General features: G+C 41.9%; 2 long non-coding RNA genes across 7 annotated transcripts; one reads left to right on the top strand and one right to left on the bottom strand.

Annotated features, from left to right (window-relative positions):
- Positions 1-3,388: 3,388 nt before the first annotated feature.
- Positions 3,389-19,937, bottom strand: LOC127593526 (uncharacterized). 2 transcript variants are annotated; one of them, XR_007960448.1, is made up of 3 exons: positions 19,784-19,937; positions 19,090-19,241; positions 3,389-3,560 (listed from the first exon to the last, which is right to left on the bottom strand). It is a non-coding gene; the product is annotated as an uncharacterized LOC127593526 (long non-coding RNA). The 2 variants fall into 2 exon arrangements; XR_007960449.1 differs by lacking the exons at positions 19,090-19,241; positions 19,784-19,937 and adding exons at positions 10,102-10,253; positions 10,796-10,949.
- LOC127593525 (uncharacterized) lies at positions 15,147-18,933 on the top strand. 5 transcript variants are annotated; one of them, XR_007960446.1, is made up of 4 exons: positions 15,147-17,806; positions 17,863-18,519; positions 18,613-18,675; positions 18,772-18,933. It is a non-coding gene; the product is annotated as an uncharacterized LOC127593525 (long non-coding RNA). The 5 variants fall into 5 exon arrangements; XR_007960445.1 differs by having other exon boundaries at positions 17,847-18,519; XR_007960447.1 differs by having other exon boundaries at positions 15,147-18,519; positions 18,617-18,675; positions 18,769-18,933.
- Positions 19,938-20,660: the final 723 nt, after the last annotated feature.

Here is a 20,660-nt window from a genome sequence, read left to right as displayed (position 1 = left end):
GTCCCTCACGTGAAAACTGCTTTTTTTTTGCCTGACAGGACGAAGGAGGTTTTGGGCAGACTCAGTTCAGGACATGGATGCATCTGCACTACAATGATGCAAACCTTGTTTTGGCAGGTGTGTGCACTTTTTTTTCAACACAGAGGACGCCATGTTGTTTGAAGCCATTTTTTAGTGGGTCATTCCATGTCAGGTCACGCCATAATTCATAAAAAAAATTAACCAAGTGGCTTTTAATTTGAATGAAACTTGCCGTACTTGATGAAGGTGATGGCAAAACACTAAAACTAAGTTTCAGAGATGTAATTTATTTTGCATAGCAGCAATAAGGAGTCAAAGTACACAGCCCAAAATATATCCTTTCAATTTGCATATTCAATGAGGCCATTAAATATTAATTGCCAATCTGACAATATGGATACTATGAGCCCTTATTGCTGCTAAACAACAAAATTGACACAACTGGAACCTTTGTTTGAGAGAACATGTGAGAAATTACATTCCATGAAAATAAATAGGTCACGATGATCCCCAAGGTCCATCTCCAGGTGAAGTTCTAGGTCAAAAGTTGTTTAAATATGCATCCATCTTCCAAATGGTTGCAGACATCGATTTCTTGTTAAATTCCCTTCCCAAATAAATACCTGTTTTGGAAAGATGGGATGGGTTGATGCGTAAACTCGAGAAGGAAGGCGGCCACACCCCCTTTTCGGAGCTAATAAAAATTCGGGGATGCCGTAGCTCCTAAACTCTTTCTCAAATTGACCTCTAATTTGAGATTTAGTGTTGTGCCATCACTGTCAACAAGTACAGCAAGTTTCATTCAAATCAAAATCCATTTGACTGAACCCGCTTGTGATTTGCCATGGAATGACCCAAGTGTGCTTTTTGACCTGTACTTGATCTGCAACACAGTGCTCACAAGTGAGAACAAAGTTCAATGCTTCTGACCATGTACTATTTTTAAAATTACATTGTTGTGGCCCAGATTATTTAAAATTAAATATGTATATTTTTGTTTAATAAATTGGCAAAAATAACTGATGAAAAAAACCCCACATCGAAGCACATGTTCAGAAGCAGTGAGTGATGTTGTGGCCAGCTTCCACATGTGTCAGTGTTGTGCAGTCCATGCTTGTCAAGTAGACACCATGGCGTCCTCTGCTGCTGGCCGAAATGTACCGCCTGTCAGCCGATGTCGGTGTAGAACCTGAGTCAAATTGTATTGCTAAAATGATGTGGGATTGTTTTTTAAAATGCTTGTCAATATATTATTTGACTGGAATCAGAGTCTGCGTGTTTTGTGTCTCGCTGAGTTTAATTAAAGCGGCCTTGTTATGGACGGCAACCGGAGTTGTTGGGGTTTTGTCCTGGAAGACGTTTAGCCTCTGGTCCGAGCAGACTTCTTGGATTGATGCTCAAGGCCAAAAAGGGCGAGCTGTCCTTTCTGGCGTTTGCGCATGAACCCAGGAAACCTGCTCGGTCCAGAGGCCAAACGTCTTCCAGGACAAAACCCCAACAATTCCGGTTGCCGTCCGTAACCACACGCACTTTACCATGCAGGACCAGAATTTTTATGTCAATTTGTTTGCAGACCCCGCCCAAGATTGCCAAAATCAACCAATCACAATGCGGCATGCAAATTTTCCCCCGCATAACCCCGCCCACACAAGTCCGGAGGAACCAATCAGGTTGTGGCATGCAAATTTTATTTGCATATGCCACGCCCAGTCGCCCCAAATTTTAATATGCAAATCGATTTGCATGCCCCCACCCCTACCTGATTAGCATACCCAATCAGGCACCGGCATGCAAATTTATTTGCATAGCCGCGCCCACAATGGCCTGGAGCGGCCAATCAAAAGAAGTCATGCAAATTAATTTGCATAGCCACGCCCACTTTGACCAAACTTTTGGGATTTTATTTGCGTGGCCCCGCCCACACTGGCACCAACCAATCAGGAGTGTACTATGCAAATATAATAGGCCGGACCCGCCTACATTAACCGGGTCCGGCCAATCAGATGGTGGCATGTAAATTTTATTTGCATAAACTCCGCCCGGCTCACAGATTTGCATAGCGCCGCCCCAAATTAGCAGCCAACCAATCACAATGGGGCACGAAATTTTATTTGCATAGCCCCGCCCACAAGCGCCCACTTCAACCAATCAGTGCTGTATTACAACATATTAGCATAACCCCACCCACCCACAGGATTCGCATAACCACTCCCATTATGCTAATTTATACTCATTAGCATATCCCCGCCCACTCACAGCAGCCAATCGGATTGCCACGTATTTGCATAGCCACACCCCCAATCCTACCCACTTTTTTAAATGAAGGAAGTCGAGAGGTGTGTTTGTTTGTCTTTTAACATGTAAAATAAAATGAAAAGTAAAAAAAAGTTAAAGTAAAAAAAAGTTAAAGTAAAAAAAAGTTAAAGTAAAAAAAAGTTAAAGTAAAAAAAAGTTAAAGTAAAAAAAAGTTAAAGTAAAAAAAAGTTAAAGTAAAAAAAAGTTAAAGTAAAAAAAAGTTAGCGTTAAAATTACAAAAAAGTGTTTAAAAATATTACTCACCGAAAATGGCGAAGTTGGATGACTTTGCAGCCTTCTACTTTTCGTTGCCTGGCGAAGTCGGCCTGTGTGACAGCAGCGCTGGACCAACACGTGGACCTGAGACAAAAATGAGATTGGCGAGTCTCGAGTGACCTTGTGCAGGAAATGCAATTTGAAATGTGATCAAACTCACCAGCACAGAAGGTGATGTCACACAAGTTGTCTGGGACTCTGACCAAGTGCTCGCACGTTTAGCTCCTGCGCAACAAACAATATGGCATCAAAGAAGCGATTAAGAAAACTGTCAAGCATTCAAAACTTACTGCCCATCGTGGAACCTCTTCCAGCCGATTGCATCAAGCCAAGTGTTGGATGACAGTCGCCGCCTGGTGAACGGGACCTAAGAAAAAGGACACCGCATTTCTGGAGGGAGACGAGGTAAGAAATCTTGAAGGCCTTCAGTGGGAAATTTGCAGTCAAACTAAGAATTTGCTTTTCATGTCCAACCTTTTTTGACCCATCCTGTGACAGCCAGGGAGATGTCCAACCGCTTCCGAGGGCCTCAGACTGGACAAGCCTGAACACAAACAGGAGGTACGCAATGGACCCGTCAAGCTTTTAATTCAGTTAAATTTTAATGTGGGTCAACTTGAGATTTCAGCTGCAATTTCGAAACTCTTTGCCCAGCAGGCGCAGCGTCTTGGTGACCAAAGTGCAGACGCCACGATGGCACCAACTGGAAGCTTCTCAGCAGTCAAAAAAAAAAATGTTAGCATCTTGGCTCATCTCAGAACGATCATGACGTCATGTTCGCTCCACCACCTGCAACAACAAACAGTCTTTTCCGACAGAAGCATTACTGGCGAAAAAGATCAACGGTACTTGAGCCCGTCCACCGTCTTCCTGGAGGGGATGCAGATTCAGATTTTCTGGAGCCAACAGCCGCTTTGGCGCCGCCTAGTGGACATGAGCAGAAAGACATTACAGGATGTGAAATGTACCTTTTCAACTGAATCTGCAAAAGAGAAAATGTGTTCTAAAATGTTCACTTGAGCCATTTTGCTTTGCAGCGTGCTCAAAATCATCACACGGCCCCATTTGCCGTCGTCTTGTCCGTCAGCAGCACTGGATGCCGTTTGACCTGCGCACACACAAAAAGGATGTCAGAAAGTGAATTGTAGTTCTTTACGATGTCCTTACCTTCCTTCAGTTTTGTCCAGGAGCAAAACAGCAACTTGAGGCCGGACTCTCAGCTTTTTTCAAGATGTCGGGGGAGCGCAGTTTGCAATGAGGTAGTGTGAAGGAAAAAAATTAAGAAAATTGCACACTTTTTGTTTTGGTTCCAACCTGAATCACGTCATCACTCGAAGCCTCCTGTAAGCTCATCTTCATGTGCTGAAAATTAAAACATGATTTCAGAGTTGTATGCGCAGGAGTGTTTTTGTCTCTTACCAGTGACGAGAGCAGGGCTGAGCTGGGCACCTTGGCAGTGGCCTGCAGCGTAACGGGTGGGCTGTAAAGACAGTGAAATAGTTTTGGTAAGCACGTTTAAATCCCCCCCCCCCCCCGCAAAAAGTCGCAGATAGCCATTTTTACAGTCAATTTGGCCAGTCACTTGATGATGCCAAGCCTGTGGACAGAAATTGCACAATTACAACAAAGAGCAGGGTGTCATTTAGATTGTAGAAATACAAACGCTGGCAACTTACCTTCTCAGCACGCTGGAAAAAAAATAAAAAAAATCAAACGGTGCCATTTAAAATTGCAGGCGACTTGCCTTTGTAGAGTTGAACAGCCTGAAAACGCGAATTAATGTTAAGTTCCAAAAAGTGAGCAATGACGGGTGTAAAAAAAGAAACTTAAAACATTCGATTTGCCAGCGTTTGACAACTTACCTTCTCGGCGTGCTGGAAAAGATAAAGAAAAAAATTGCAAAACGAGAGTTAGTTCCATCGAGCCGTTGCAAATTGCAGGCGACTTACCGTGGAAGAGTTGAACGGCCTGAAAACGTGAATTCATGTTAAAAGTTGCAAAAGGTTAGCGATAAAAAGACGAAAAAGAAAGCTCAAACGTTGAGTTTGTCAAACGCGAGCAACTTACCCTCGCTGCGCGCTGTAAAGGAAAACAAATGCAAAACGAGTTAGTTCAAAAGAACACAATACCATTTAAACTTGCAGGAGACCTACCGTGGAAGAGTTGAACAACCTGAAAATGTGAATTATTGTTAAAAATTAGCAATGACAAGACAAAAAAGAAAGTTAGAGCGTTCACCTTGCCAAGCCTTGTGGTCGTCTTGCCGCGATGTGGACGTGGAGTCGGTCGTCAGCCTGGAGGGGAAAGAGACGGGTTGTTGAATTAGTCGCAGCTTAAATACGTTTTCGCTAACGACGTCATCACGTTTTTGTTTTTTTAAAAAGCTTTATTTAACAAAGAAGAAGTAAAAAAATAATTGTGAGAAACAATTCCCGAAAGAAAAATCTCGGTAAACGCGAACCTGAGGTGAGGCTCGAACTCGCTCTCACCGGACCGCACCGTTTGTCTCTAACCATTAGGCTAACCGTTCTGATGACTTCCGGCATTGAAAGTCGTATTTTACTGTCTTTCCCAATTTTGGAGCGCACAATACTATTGTTAATGCGAATAAGTATAACCTCCAAATTGCCTAATTCCAAATGTGAGTTGGTCTAGTGGTTAAAAACCATACTTTAGATTCAGCCGTCTCGTGTTCGAGTCCCCTTTTCTACTCACCTGCATTTATGCACCCATGTAGGTGAGCCCGGGGATCGAACCCGAGTCGCCGGAACCGAGAGCAAAGTTTTAAACCACTAGACCATGACGTCGAGATTTTCGGCGATTTTTTTTGTCATATTCATAGATTACACCTGAACATGACAGTTGGGAAGTAAATATAACCTCCAAATTATCAATTCCCAAATCCGAGTTGGTCTAGTGGTTGAAGACTATACTGTGGAATCAGTGGACTCGTGTTCGAGTCCCCTTTTCTGCTCACCTGCATTTATGCACCCATGTAGGTGAGCCCGGGGACCGAACCCGAGTCGCCTGAACCGAAAGCAAAGTTTCAGACCACTGGACCATCACGATTTGAGATTTCCGACGAATTTTTTGTCGTATTCATAGATTTCACCTCTTCGCGGCTCCGTAAAGGTTGTGTTGATCGAGCGACGGAAGGCGTGAGCAAGCTCGGAAATACAGCAGACATTATAATTTAAAAAATATATATATATTTTATGATGATTATTTTTTAAGGATGAGTTATTTAAAACTTTGCCAGTGTCTTACGCATATTAACCAGGTCCAGAATGTTTTTATCAAGTTCTCGCAGCTGAGACCCGGAAGTAAAAGGCGGACCAAAACCGGAAACGAGTCATTGTTTTCCTTGGCGTTTTGTTTGCTCATATTTTTGGTGTTCTTCAAACACGTGAGCGAAGTTAGTTTAGGGACTTTCTGTCTCAATCAGGCATTTTTGGATTTTTTTTTTTAATGCGCAGGAGACGACCACTAATCCAGGAACGTTGTCTCCGCGTCGGCTGCTGGCTGTCTGCGTGCAAAAGTGGCGACGTGTTGTGCAAAGGTAACGCGTGCTTAACTTTTCCTCCTTTTCACTGGATGCTTCCCTAAAAAATATGTGTCTCTTTAAAAAATAAATAAACATTGTCTTCTGTTAAGCTTGTCTCGATTCGATCAAAACATTGGGCGCATCTACACAATCAAACGAGATACAGTGCTAATCCGATTTTTGAATGGAAATTTATTTCGACCGTCAAAAACGATCAATCATGCGAGAAATTTTCGAGTACAAATATGTTTTGAACGCAATAATAGATCACTCTACCTGGCTAATTATATTGTAAACGACGGTTTACAGTTGCTTTTTCGAAGAAATAATGAATAGTCAGCTCGTCGTAAAAAACAAAAAATGTGACATTTAATGATCTCTCGCGTGTTCTCTCAAACATATAAACTGTTCCGAGACGTCCATTTTGTTGTTTTGCAGCAATAAGGAGTCAAAGTATACATCCCTAACGTCGTAATCGAAATTTGAATATTCAATGAGTACTCATTAAGTATTCACAAGGCCAGACAGAATGACTATTTTGGTCATTTTAGTGATTTATTTTACATTGTTCGGTTGCCTGAACGTCGGCATTTAAAAAAATGACCAAAATGCACATCTGTGCTTTTCAAACGATAGCGTTAGACATAAAAACACTGGCTGACAGGCTGTACAAGATAGCAGCAGCAGCCCAGGGCGTCATTTGGTGTGCTTGAGGAGCTCTATGATGTCACTTAAGTGAACCTTGGCCTCAGTTTCATGGACTGTGTGACATTTGAACAGGCATCAGTCAACGCTTCTGAACCTGCGCTTTGAAATGGCATTCCTGGTTCCATGTTAAATTAAGATCTACAATGACAGACACAACATTTTCTCCAAAGCGCATGTTCAGAAGCAGTGAGTGATGTTGTTGTCAGCTTCCACGTGTGTCAGTGTTGTGCAGTCCATGCTTGTCAAGCAGACAACACGGCGTCCTCTGCTGCTGGCTTAACCTTTGTTACAATTTCGACAATTTTTTTGTAGATTTTTGCGTGTTGTCATCTCTAAATCAATGACAAAGCATAAAAATTGTGTGACATGAAATATTCCAATTCATGTTTTACGTATATAGACATCGATATTTGTTTTGGTCATGGCACAGTACCGCTTTTATTGTCCATAGAGAGCAAAAATACAACAAAAAACTCCGACGTGTATGTATAGCGCTGATGCCACTGAACACGTCAAGTGGTTGAAAGTAAAATAAATATTTAGGAATAATACTTTTACGAGTTTTTTAAACATTGTATGTTGAATTAAAAGGAGAGATGCCGACGCTCGTTCCTACTGACTGCTGTCAGGCTGCTGACTAAAAATAATAATAATAATAATAATAATAATATGATGTGAAAGACAATTGTAAATAGCACTGCGATTTATCCATTTTGTGGTTATATTGCACATTATATAAAATTGACATCAACTGCAGCACAAGGGTTAAATGTATTGCCTGTCAGCCAGTGTCGGTGTTAAACTTGAGTCAAGCTTTGTTGCTAAAATGATGTGAAATTGTTTTTAAAAAGTGCTTGTCAATATATTGTCCGGCAGGAATCAGAGTGCGTGTTTTGTGTCTCACTGAGTTTAATTAAAGCGGCCTTGTTATGGACGGCAACCGGAGTTGTTGGGGTTTTGTCCTGGAAGACGTTTAGCCTCTGGTCCGAGCAGACTTCTTGGATTGATGCTCAAGGCCAAAAAGGGCGAGCTGTCCTTTCTGGCGTTTGCGCATGAACCCAGGAAACCTGCTCGGTCCAGAGGCCAAACGTCTTCCAGGACAAAACCCCAACAATTCCGGTTGCCGTCCGTAACCACACGCACTTTACCATGCAGGACCAGAATTTTGATGTAAATTTGTTTGCAGACCCCGCCCAAGATTGCCAAAATCAACCAATCACAATGCGGCATGCAAATTTTCCCCCGCATAACCCCGCCCACACAAGTCCGGAGGAACCAATCAGGTTGTGGCATGCAAATTTTATTTGCATATGCCACGCCCAGTCACCCCAAATTTTAATATGCAAATCGATTTGCATGCCCCCACCCCTACCTGATTAGCATACCCAATCAGACACCGGCATGCAAATTTATTTGCATAGCCGCGCCCACAATGGCCTGGAGCAGCCAATCAAAAGACGGCATGCAAATTAATTTGCATAGCCACGCCCACTTTGACAAAAATTTTGGGGTTTTATTTGCGTGGCCCCGCCCACACTGGCACCAGCCAATCAGGAGTGTACTATGCAAATATAATTTGCATGACCCCGCCTACATTAACCAGGTCCAGCCAATCAGATGGTGGCATGTAAATTTTATTTGCATAGACTCCGCCCAGCTCACCGATTTGCATAGCTCCGCCCCAAATTACCAGCCAACCAATCACAATGGGGCACGAAATTTTATTTGCATAGCCCCGCCCACAAGCGCACACTTCAACCAATCAGTGCTGTATTACAACATATTTGCATAACTCCACCCACCCACAGGCTTTGCATAACCACGCCCGTTATGCTAATTTATACACATTAGCATAGCCCCGCCCACTCACAGCAGCCAATCGGATTGCCCAGTATTTGCATAGCCACACCCCCAATCCTACCCACTTTTATTAATGAAGGGAGCCGAGAGGTGTTTGTTTGTTTTATTTTACATGTTGAAAGTTAAAGTAAAAAAAAGTTAAAGTAAAAAAAAGTTAAAGTAAAAAAAAGTTAAAGTAAAAAAAAGTTAAAGTAAAAAAAAGTTAAAGTAAAAAAAAGTTAAAGTAAAAAAAAGTTAAAGTAAAAAAAAGTTAAAGTAAAAAAAAGTTAAAGTAAAAAAAAGTTAAAGTAAAAAAAAGTTAAAGTAAAAAAAAGTTAGCGTTAAAAAAAGTTAAAGTAAAAAAAAGTTAGCGTTAAAATTACAAAAAAAATTGGTAAAAAAAATAAAAAGTGTTTAAAAATATTACTCACCGAAAATGGCGAAGTTGGATGACTTTGCAGCCTTCTACTTTTCGTTGCCTGGCGAAGTCGGCCTGTGTGACAGCAGCGCTGGACCAACACGTGGACCTGAGACAAAAATGAGATTGGCGAGTCTCGAGTGACCTTGTGCAGGAAATGCAATTTGAAATGTGATCAAACTCACCAGCACAGAAGGTGATGTCACACAAGTTGTCTGGGACTCTGACCAAGTGCTCGCACGTTTAGCTCCTGCGCAACAAACAATATGGCATCAAAGAAGCGATTAAGAAAACTGTCAAGCATTCAAAACTTACTGCCCATCGTGGAACCTCTTCCAGCCGATTGCATCAAGCCAAGTGTTGGATGACAGTCGCCGCCTGGTGAACGGGACCTAAGAAAAAGGACACCGCATTTCTGGAGGGAGACGAGGTAAGAAATCTTGAAGGCCTTCAGTGGGAAATTTGCAGTCAAACTAAGAATTTGCTTTTCATGTCCAACCTTTTTTGACCCATCCTGTGACAGCCAGGGAGATGTCCAACCGCTTCCGAGGGCCTCAGACTGGACAAGCCTGAACACAAACAGGAGGTACGCAATGGACCCGTCAAGCTTTTAATTCAGTTAAATTTTAATGTGGGTCAACTTGAGATTTCAGCTGCAATTTCGAAACTCTTTGCCCAGCAGGCGCAGCGTCTTGGTGACCAAAGTGCAGACGCCACGATGGCACCAACTGGAAGCTTCTCAGCAGTCAAAAAAAAAAAAAAATGTTTTAGCATCTTGGCTCATCTCAGAACGTTGATCATGACGTCATGTTCGCTCCACCACCTGCAACAACAAACAGTCTTTTCCGACAGAAGCATTATTGGCGAAAAAGCAACGGTACTTGAGCCCGTCCACCGTCTTCCTGCAGGGGATGCCGATTCAGATTTTCTGGTGCCAACAGCTGCTTTGGCGCCGCCTAGTGGACATGAGCAGAAAGACAGTACAGGATGTGAAATGTACCTTTTCAACTGAATCTGCAAAAGAGAAAATGTGTTAAAAAATGGTCACGTCAGCCATCTTGTTTTGCTGCATGCTCAAACCCAGCAGACTGCCTCATTCGCTGTCGTCTTATTCCTCAGTCACCTCTGGATGAAGTCAAGATGCCGTTTCACCTGCGCACACACACACAAAAGTGACGTCAGCGAGACGAATTGAAGTCATTTGTCCTTCCGTTCCTCCAGTTTTATCCAGCAGCAAAACAGCAACTTGAGAACAGACTCTCAACCTGCATGGTGCCGTCGACGGCGCCAACTTTGGCAATCCTCCCCTCAACTTGAAAGATTTCAGCTGCAATTTCGAAACTCTTTGCCCAGCAGGTGCAGCGTCTTGGTGACCAAAGTGCAGACGCCACGATGGCACCAACTGGAAGCTTCTCTGCACAGTCAAAAAACCTCAAACAACGTTTGTTGTTGCAAGTGGAGGAAACAATCGCATTTTTTAGTCCCTTTTCCAACAGAAGCATCATTGGCGAAAAAGATCAACGGCAGAATGGTACCTTCGACGGTCCCAAGAGACATTTGTCCCAGTGCAGCCTACAGGGAAGCTGCAAAAGAGAAAATGTGTTCTAAAATGTTCACTTGAGCCATTTTCCTTTGCAGCGTGCTCAAAATCACACGGCCCCATTTGCCGTCATCAGCACTGGATGCCGTTTGACCTGCGCACACACAAAAAGGATGTCAGAAAGAGTGAATTGTAGTTATTTGCGATGTCCTTACCTTCCTTCAGTTTTGTCCAGGAGCAAAACAGCAACTTGAGGCCGGACTCTCAACTTTTTTCCAAGACGTCTGGGGAGCGCAGTTTGCAATGAGGTAGTGTGAAGGAAAAAAATTAAGAAAATTGCACACTTTTTGTTTTTGGTTCCAACCTGAATCACGTCATCACTCGAAGCCTCCTGTAAGCTCATCTTCATGTGCTGAAAATTAAAACATGATTTCAGAGTTGTATGCGCAGGAGTGTTTTTGTCTCTTACCAGTGACGAGAGCAGGGCTGAGCTGGACACCTTGGCAGCGGCCTGCAGCGTAACGGGTGGGCTGTAAAGACAGTGAAATAGTTTTGGTAAGCACGTTTAAATCCCCCCCCCCCCCCCCCCGCAAAAAGTCGCAGTTAGCCATTTTTACAGTCAATTTGGCCAGTCACTTGATGATGCCAAGCCTGTGAACAGAAATTGCACAGTTACAACAAAGTAAGAGCAGGGTGTCATTTAGATTGTGGAAATAAAAACGCTGGCAACTTACCTTCTCAGCACGCTGGAAAAAATAAAATAAAAATCAAACGGTGCCATTTAAAATTGCAGGCGACTTACCTTTGTAGAGTTGAACAGCCTGAAAACGCGAATTAATGTTAAGTTCCAAAAAGTGAGCAATGACGGGTGTAAAAAAAGAAACTTAAAACATACGATTTGCCAGCGTTTGACAACTTACCTTCTCGGCGTGGTGGAAAAGATAAAGAAAAAAAATTGCAAAACGAGAGTTAGTTCCATCGAGCCGTTGCAAATTGCAGGCGACTTACCGTGGAAGAGTTGAACGGCCTGAAAACGTGAATTAATGTTAAAAGTTGCAAAAGGTTAGCGATAAAAAGACGAAAAAGAAAGCTCAAACGTTGAGTTTGTCAAACGCGAGCAACTTACCCTCGCTGCGCGCTGTAAAGGAAAACAAATGCAAAACGAGTTAGTTCAAAAGAACACAATACCATTTAAACTTGCAGGAGACCTACCGTGGAAGAGTTGAACAACCTGAAAATGTGAATTATTGTTAAAAATTAGCAATGACAAGACAAAAAAAGAAAGTTTAAGCGTTCACCTTGCCAAGCCTTGTGGTCGTCTTGCCGCGATGTGGACGTGCAGTCGGTCGTCAGCCTGGAGGGGAAAGAGACGGGTTGTTGAATTAGTCGCAGCTTAAATACGTTTTCGCTAACGACGTCATCACGTTTTTGTTTTTTTAAAAAGCTTTATTTAACAAAGAAGAAGTAAAAAAATAATTGTGAGGAACAATTCCCGAAAGAAAAATTTCGGTAAACGCGAACCTGAGGTGAGGCTCGAACTCGCTCTCACCGGACCGCACCGTTTGTCTCTAACCATTAGGCTAACCGTTCTGATGACTTCCGGCATTGAAAGTCGTATTTTACTGTCTTTCTGAATTTTGGAGCGCACAATACTATTGTTAATGCAAATAAGTATAACCTCCAAATTGTCTAATTCCAAATGTGAGTTGGTCTAGTGGTTAAAGACCATACTTTAGATTCAGCCGTCTCGTGTTCGAGTCCCCTTTTCTACTCACCTGCATTTATGCACCCATGGAGGTGAGCCCGGGGACCGAACCTGAGTCGCCGGAACCGAGAGCAAAGTTTTAAACCACTATACCATGACGTCGAGATTTTCGGCGATTTTTTTTGTCATATTCATAGATTAAACCTGAACATGACAGTTGGGGAGTAAATATAACCTCCAAATTGTCAATTCCCAAATCCGAGTTGGTCTAGTGGTTGAAGACTATACTGTGGATTCAGCTGACTCGTGTTCGAGTCCCCTTTTCTGCTCACCTGCATTTATGCACCCATGTAGGTGAGCCCGGGGACCGAACCCGAGTCGCCTGAACCCAAAGCAAAGTTTCAGACCACTGGACCATCACGATTTGAGATTTCCGACGAATTTTTTGTCGTATTCATAGATTTCACCTCAACGTGACAAAGTTAAGGAATAAGTATAACCTCCAAATTGGCAGTTTTCGAATCTGATTTGGTCTAGTGGTTAAAGACTATGCTTTGGATTCAGCCGAGTCGTGTTCAAGTCCCCTTTTCTGCTCACCTGCATTTATGCACCCATGTAGGTGAGCCCGGGGATCGAACCTGAGTCGCCTGAACCGAACGCAACATTTTAGCCCACTGGACCATCACGATTTGAGATTTCCGACGAATTTTTTGTCGTATTCATAGATTTCACCTCTCCGCGGCTCCGTAAAGGTTTGGTTTTGGTTTGGTTTGTTTATTGAACATAAAACATATACAGTAATAATTTGACAGAAAATAAGGTTAAAAAAGTAAAAGAAAGAAATCAGTCTTCATTCAACACAGTTATTATGTTCAAGGGAGTAGGATGAAGTAAAAAAACTTATCTAGTCCTACCCCGTTATGTGTTTATATCTACTAAATCATTTTTATATCAATCAGAAAAGAAAAACTAATAAGAAGTCTCCATTAAGGCTCATACTTTACCCTTAACCGTGATATTTTCACAACTTTTGGTTTGTATCGAGATTATATACATCCTCACCCTGGCACTCTTGTGTCAAGTTTCTCTTGTATTCATAATGGATATTGCAATACCTTTCTCTATTTATCAACTTAGTTCTGATTTATCATTATATTTAATGTTTAGTATTTATCATTTTAACTCTGATTGGTGTAGGTTGTTTGTACTATTTTTTTGAATTTGTTTTTGAACTCGGCAAGCGATTTACTCATTTTTAGGTCCGTTTCGAGATTGTTCCACAGATTAACACCTTTGCTAGATACACTTCTTTGCTTGATGTTTGTTCTTGTTTTGAGTTTTTTGAATAAGTTGGTACCTCTTAATTCATAGTTGCTTTCTCGAATTTCAAAAAACTTCTGAATGTTTTGGCAGAGCAGGTTATTGTGTGCTTTGTACATTAATTGGGCGATTTTAAAGTCAACCAGGTCATAAAATTTCATCGTATTTAATTTAATAAATAGTGGATTTGTGGGTTCCGTATATTTTGACCTATTAATAATTCGAATTGCTTTTTTTTGTAGTTTGAGAATAGGGAGTGTGTTTGTTTTGCAGGCATTTCCCCATATTTCCACACAGTAGGTCATGTATGGTAATAATAATGAAGTGTATAATGTGTACAAGGATCTCTTATTTAGCACTTCCTTGGTTTTGCAGAGGATCCCTACGGTCTTGGCTATTTTTCTTTTTACGTTATCGATATGTGGTTTCCAACATAGTTTTGAGTCTATTACTAATCCGAGAAACTTGGTTTCATACGCTCTTTCTATTTCAATTGAGTTGACCATACTTTTAGCTTGGTGTTTGATTGGTCTTGTGCCAAAAACAATTGACTTCGATTTTTTCAGGTTAAGTGACAATTTATTTCTGTCGAACCAGTTTTTTAATTTGTTTAATTCGTTTTCTACGGTTGTCAGGAGCTGTTTCAGATTTATTCCAGAACAGTAGAAAGTTGTATCATCAGCAAATGGGACACATTTAAATAGTTTTGAGACCTTGCAGATATCATTTATATATAAGATGAATAGTTTTGGACCAAGCACTGACCCCTGAGGTACTCCGTGAGTGATTTTCAGTTGATTTGTTTTTTTATTGTTGAGTTGCACGTACTGATATCTGTTTTCTAAATAACTTTTTATCCATTTATAAGCTACACCTCTAATGCCATATCTTTCTAGTTTTTTCAATAATATACTGTGATCTATTGTGTCAAAAGCTTTTTTTAGATCTAGGAAAACCCCAACAGTAAATTATTTGTTGTCTATATTAGTGGCTATTGCTTCCACAAACTCCATAACTGCCATTGAGGTGGTCCGTTGTTCCCTGAAGCCATATTGATCGAGCGACGGAAGGCGTGAGCAAGCTCGGAAATACAGCAGACATTATAATTTAAAAAATATATATATATTTTATGATGATTATTTTTTAAGGATGAGTTATTTAAAACTTTGCCAGTGTCTTACGCATATTAACCAGGTCCAGAATGTTTTTATCAAGTTCTCGCAGCTGAGACCCGGAAGTAAAAGGCGGACCAAAACCGGAAACGAGTCATTGTTTTCCTTGGCGTTTTGTTTGCTCATATTTTTGGTGTTCTTCAAACACGTGAGCGAAGTTAGTTTAGGGACTTTCTGTCTCAATCAGGCATTTTTGGATTTTTTTTTTTAATGCGCAGGAGACGACCACTAATCCAGGAACGTTGTCTCCGCGTCGGCTGCTGGCTGTCTGCGTGCAAAAGTGGCGACGTGTTGTGCAAAGGTAACGCGTGCTTAACTTTTCCTCCTTTTCACTGGATGCTTCCCTAAAAAATATGTGTCTCTTTAAAAAATAAATAAACATTGTCTTCTGTTAAGCTTGTCTCGATTCGATCAAAACATTGGGCGCATCTACACAATCAAACGAGATACAGTGCTAATCCGATTTTTGAATGGAAATTTATTTCGACCGTCAAAAACGATCAATCATGCGAGAAATTTTCGAGTACAAATATGTTTTGAACGCAATAATAGATCACTCTACCTGGCTAATTATATTGTAAACGACGGTTTACAGTTGCTTTTTCGAAGAAATAATGAATAGTCAGCTCGTCGTAAAAAACAAAAAATGTGACATTTAATGATCTCTCGCGTGTTCTCTCAAACATATAAACTGTTCCGAGACGTCCATTTTGTTGTTTTGCAGCAATAAGGAGTCAAAGTATACATCCCTAACGTCGTAATCGAAATTTGAATATTCAATGAGTACTCATTAAGTATTCACAAGGCCAGACAGAATGACTATTTTGGTCATTTTAGTGATTTATTTTACATTGTTCGGTTGCCTGAACGTCGGCATTTAAAAAAATGACCAAAATGCACATCTGTGCTTTTCAAACGATAGCGTTAGACATAAAAACACTGGCTGACAGGCTGTACAAGATAGCAGCAGCAGCCCAGGGCGTCATTTGGTGTGCTTGAGGAGCTCTATGATGTCACTTAAGTGAACCTTGGCCTCAGTTTCATGGACTGTGTGACATTTGAACAGGCATCAGTCAACGCTTCTGAACCTGCGCTTTGAAATGGCATTCCTGGTTCCATGTTAAATTAAGATCTACAATGACAGACACAACATTTTCTCCAAAGCGCATGTTCAGAAGCAGTGAGTGATGTTGTTGTCAGCTTCCACGTGTGTCAGTGTTGTGCAGTCCATGCTTGTCAAGCAGACAACACGGCGTCCTCTGCTGCTGGCTTAACCTTTGTTACAATTTCGACAATTTTTTTGTAGATTTTTGCGTGTTGTCATCTCTAAATCAATGACAAAGCATAAAAATTGTGTGACATGAAATATTCCAATTCATGTTTTACGTATATAGACATCGATATTTGTTTTGGTCATGGCACAGTACCGCTTTTATTGTCCATAGAGAGCAAAAATACAACAAAAAACTCCGACGTGTATGTATAGCGCTGATGCCACTGAACACGTCAAGTGGTTGAAAGTAAAATAAATATTTAGGAATAATACTTTTACGAGTTTTTTAAACATTGTATGTTGAATTAAAAGGAGAGATGCCGACGCTCGTTCCTACTGACTGCTGTCAGGCTGCTGACTAAAAATAATAATAATAATAATAATAATAATATGATGTGAAAGACAATTGTAAATAGCACTGCGATTTATCCATTTTGTGGTTATATTGCACATTATATAAAATTGACATCAACTGCAGCACAAGGGTTAAATGTATTGCCTGTCAGCCAGTGTCGGTGTTAAACTTGAGTCAAGCTTTGTTGCTAAAATGATGTGAAATTGTTTTTAAAAAGTGCTTGTCAATATATTGTCCGGCAGGAATCAGAGTGCGTGTTTTGTGTCTCACTGAGTTTAATTAAAGCGGCCTTGTTATGGACGGCAACCGGAGTTGTTGGGGTTTTGTCCTGGAAGACGTTTAGCCTCTGGTCCGAGCAGACTTCTTGGATTGATGCTCAAGGCCAAAAAGGGCGAGCTGTCCTTTCTGGCGTTTGCGCATGAACCCAGGAAACCTGCTCGGTCCAGAGGCCAAACGTCTTCCAGGACAAAACCCCAACAATTCCGGTTGCCGTCCGTAACCACACGCACTTTACCATGCAGGACCAGAATTTTGATGTAAATTTGTTTGCAGACCCCGCCCAAGATTGCCAAAATCAACCAATCACAATGCGGCATGCAAATTTTCCCCCGCATAACCCCGCCCACACAAGTCCGGAGGAACCAATCAGGTTGTGGCATGCAAATTTTATTTGCATATGCCACGCCCAGTCACCCCAAATTTTAATATGCAAATCGATTTGCATGCCCCCACCCCTACCTGATTAGCATACCCAATCAGACACCGGCATGCAAATTTATTTGCATAGCCGCGCCCACAATGGCCTGGAGCAGCCAATCAAAAGACGGCATGCAAATTAATTTGCATAGCCACGCCCACTTTGACAAAAATTTTGGGGTTTTATTTGCGTGGCCCCGCCCACACTGGCACCAGCCAATCAGGAGTGTACTATGCAAATATAATTTGCATGACCCCGCCTACATTAACCAGGTCCAGCCAATCAGATGGTGGCATGTAAATTTTATTTGCATAGACTCCGCCCAGCTCACCGATTTGCATAGCTCCGCCCCAAATTACCAGCCAACCAATCACAATGGGGCACGAAATTTTATTTGCATAGCCCCGCCCACAAGCGCACACTTCAACCAATCAGTGCTGTATTACAACATATTTGCATAACTCCACCCACCCACAGGCTTTGCATAACCACGCCCGTTATGCTAATTTATACACATTAGCATAGCCCCGCCCACTCACAGCAGCCAATCGGATTGCCCAGTATTTGCATAGCCACACCCCCAATCCTACCCACTTTTATTAATGAAGGGAGCCGAGAGGTGTTTGTTTGTTTTATTTTACATGTTGAAAGTTAAAGTAAAAAAAAGTTAAAGTAAAAAAAAGTTAAAGTAAAAAAAAGTTAAAGTAAAAAAAAGTTAAAGTAAAAAAAAGTTAAAGTAAAAAAAAGTTAAAGTAAAAAAAAGTTAAAGTAAAAAAAAGTTAAAGTAAAAAAAAGTTAAAGTAAAAAAAAGTTAAAGTAAAAAAAAGTTAAAGTAAAAAAAAGTTAGCGTTAAAAAAAGTTAAAGTAAAAAAAAGTTAGCGTTAAAATTACAAAAAAAATTGGTAAAAAAAATAAAAAGTGTTTAAAAATATTACTCACCGAAAATGGCGAAGTTGGATGACTTTGCAGCCTTCTACTTTTCGTTGCCTGGCGAAGTCGGCCTGTGTGACAGCAGCGCTGGACCAACACGTGGACCTGAGACAAAAATGAGATTGGCGAGTCTCGAGTGACCTTGTGCAGGAAATGCAATTTGAAATGTGATCAAACTCACCAGCACAGAAGGTGATGTCACACAAGTTGTCTGGGACTCTGACCAAGTGCTCGCACGTTTAGCTCCTGCGCAACAAACAATATGGCATCAAAGAAGCGATTAAGAAAACTGTCAAGCATTCAAAACTTACTGCCCATCGTGGAACCTCTTCCAGCCGATTGCATCAAGCCAAGTGTTGGATGACAGTCGCCGCCTGGTGAACGGGACCTAAGAAAAAGGACACCGCATTTCTGGAGGGAGACGAGGTAAGAAATCTTGAAGGCCTTCAGTGGGAAATTTGCAGTCAAACTAAGAATTTGCTTTTCATGTCCAACCTTTTTTGACCCATCCTGTGACAGCCAGGGAGATGTCCAACCGCTTCCGAGGGCCTCAGACTGGACAAGCCTGAACACAAACAGGAGGTACGCAATGGACCCGTCAAGCTTTTAATTCAGTTAAATTTTAATGTGGGTCAACTTGAGATTTCAGCTGCAATTTCGAAACTCTTTGCCCAGCAGGCGCAGCGTCTTGGTGACCAAAGTGCAGACGCCACGATGGCACCAACTGGAAGCTTCTCAGCAGTCAAAAAAAAAAAAAAATGTTTTAGCATCTTGGCTCATCTCAGAACGTTGATCATGACGTCATGTTCGCTCCACCACCTGCAACAACAAACAGTCTTTTCCGACAGAAGCATTATTGGCGAAAAAGCAACGGTACTTGAGCCCGTCCACCGTCTTCCTGCAGGGGATGCCGATTCAGATTTTCTGGTGCCAACAGCTGCTTTGGCGCCGCCTAGTGGACATGAGCAGAAAGACAGTACAGGATGTGAAATGTACCTTTTCAACTGAATCTGCAAAAGAGAAAATGTGTTAAAAAATGGTCACGTCAGCCATCTTGTTTTGCTGCATGCTCAAACCCAGCAGACTGCCTCATTCGCTGTCGTCTTATTCCTCAGTCACCTCTGGATGAAGTCAAGATGCCGTTTCACCTGCGCACACACACACAAAAGTGACGTCAGCGAGACGAATTGAAGTCATTTGTCCTTCCGTTCCTCCAGTTTTATCCAGCAGCAAAACAGCAACTTGAGAACAGACTCTCAACCTGCATGGTGCCGTCGACGGCGCCAACTTTGGCAATCCTCCCCTCAACTTGAAAGATTTCAGCTGCAATTTCGAAACTCTTTGCCCAGCAGGTGCAGCGTCTTGGTGACCAAAGTGCAGACGCCACGATGGCACCAACTGGAAGCTTCTCTGCACAGTCAAAAAACCTCAAACAACGTTTGTTGTTGCAAGTGGAGGAAACAATCGCATTTTTTAGTCCCTTTTCCAACAGAAGCATCATTGGCGAAAAAGATCAACGGCAGAATGGTACCTTCGACGGTCCCAAGAGACATTTGTCCCAGTGCAGCCTACAGGGAAGCTGCAAAAGAGAAAATGTGTTCTAAAATGTTCACTTGAGCCATTTTCCTTTGCAGCGTGCTCAAAATCACACGGCCCCATTTGCCGTCATCAGCACTGGATGCCGTTTGACCTGCGCACACACAAAAAGGATGTCAGAAAGAGTGAATTGTAGTTATTTGCGATGTCCTTACCTTCCTTCAGTTTTGTCCAGGAGCAAAACAGCAACTTGAGGCCGGACTCTCAACTTTTTTCCAAGACGTCTGGGGAGCGCAGTTTGCAATGAGGTAGTGTGAAGGAAAAAAATTAAGAAAATTGCACACTTTTTGTTTTTGGTTCCAACCTGAATCACGTCATCACTCGAAGCCTCCTGTAAGCTCATCTTCATGTGCTGAAAATTAAAACATGATTTCAGAGTTGTATGCGCAGGAGTGTTTTTGTCTCTTACCAGTGACGAGAGCAGGGCTGAGCTGGACACCTTGGCAGCGGCCTGCAGCGTAACGGGTGGGCTGTAAAGACAGTGAAATAGTTTTGGTAAGCACGTTTAAATCCCCCCCCCCCCCCCCCCCCGCAAAAAGTCGCAGTTAGCCATTTTTACAGTCAATTTGGCCAGTCACTTGATGATGCCAAGCCTGTGAACAGAAATTGCACAGTTACAACAAAGTAAGAGCAGGGTGTCATTTAGATTGTGGAAATAAAAACGCTGGCAACTTACCTTCTCAGCACGCTGGAAAAAATAAAATAAAAATCAAACGGTGCCATTTAAAATTGCAGGCGACTTACCTTTGTAGAGTTGAACAGCCTGAAAACGCGAATTAATGTTAAGTTCCAAAAAGTGAGCAATGACGGGTGTAAAAAAAGAAACTTAAAACATACGATTTGCCAGCGTTTGACAACTTACCTTCTCGGCGTGGTGGAAAAGATAAAGAAAAAAAATTGCAAAACGAGAGTTAGTTCCATCGAGCCGTTGCAAATTGCAGGCGACTTACCGTGGAAGAGTTGAACGGCCT

Source organism: Hippocampus zosterae, chromosome 21 (assembly GCF_025434085.1).
Source record: "Hippocampus zosterae strain Florida chromosome 21, ASM2543408v3, whole genome shotgun sequence".
NCBI lineage: Eukaryota > Metazoa > Chordata > Actinopteri > Syngnathiformes > Syngnathidae > Hippocampus > Hippocampus zosterae.
Note: the sequence above shows the minus strand (reverse complement) of the source record. Positions and strands in the feature narration are given on the sequence as shown.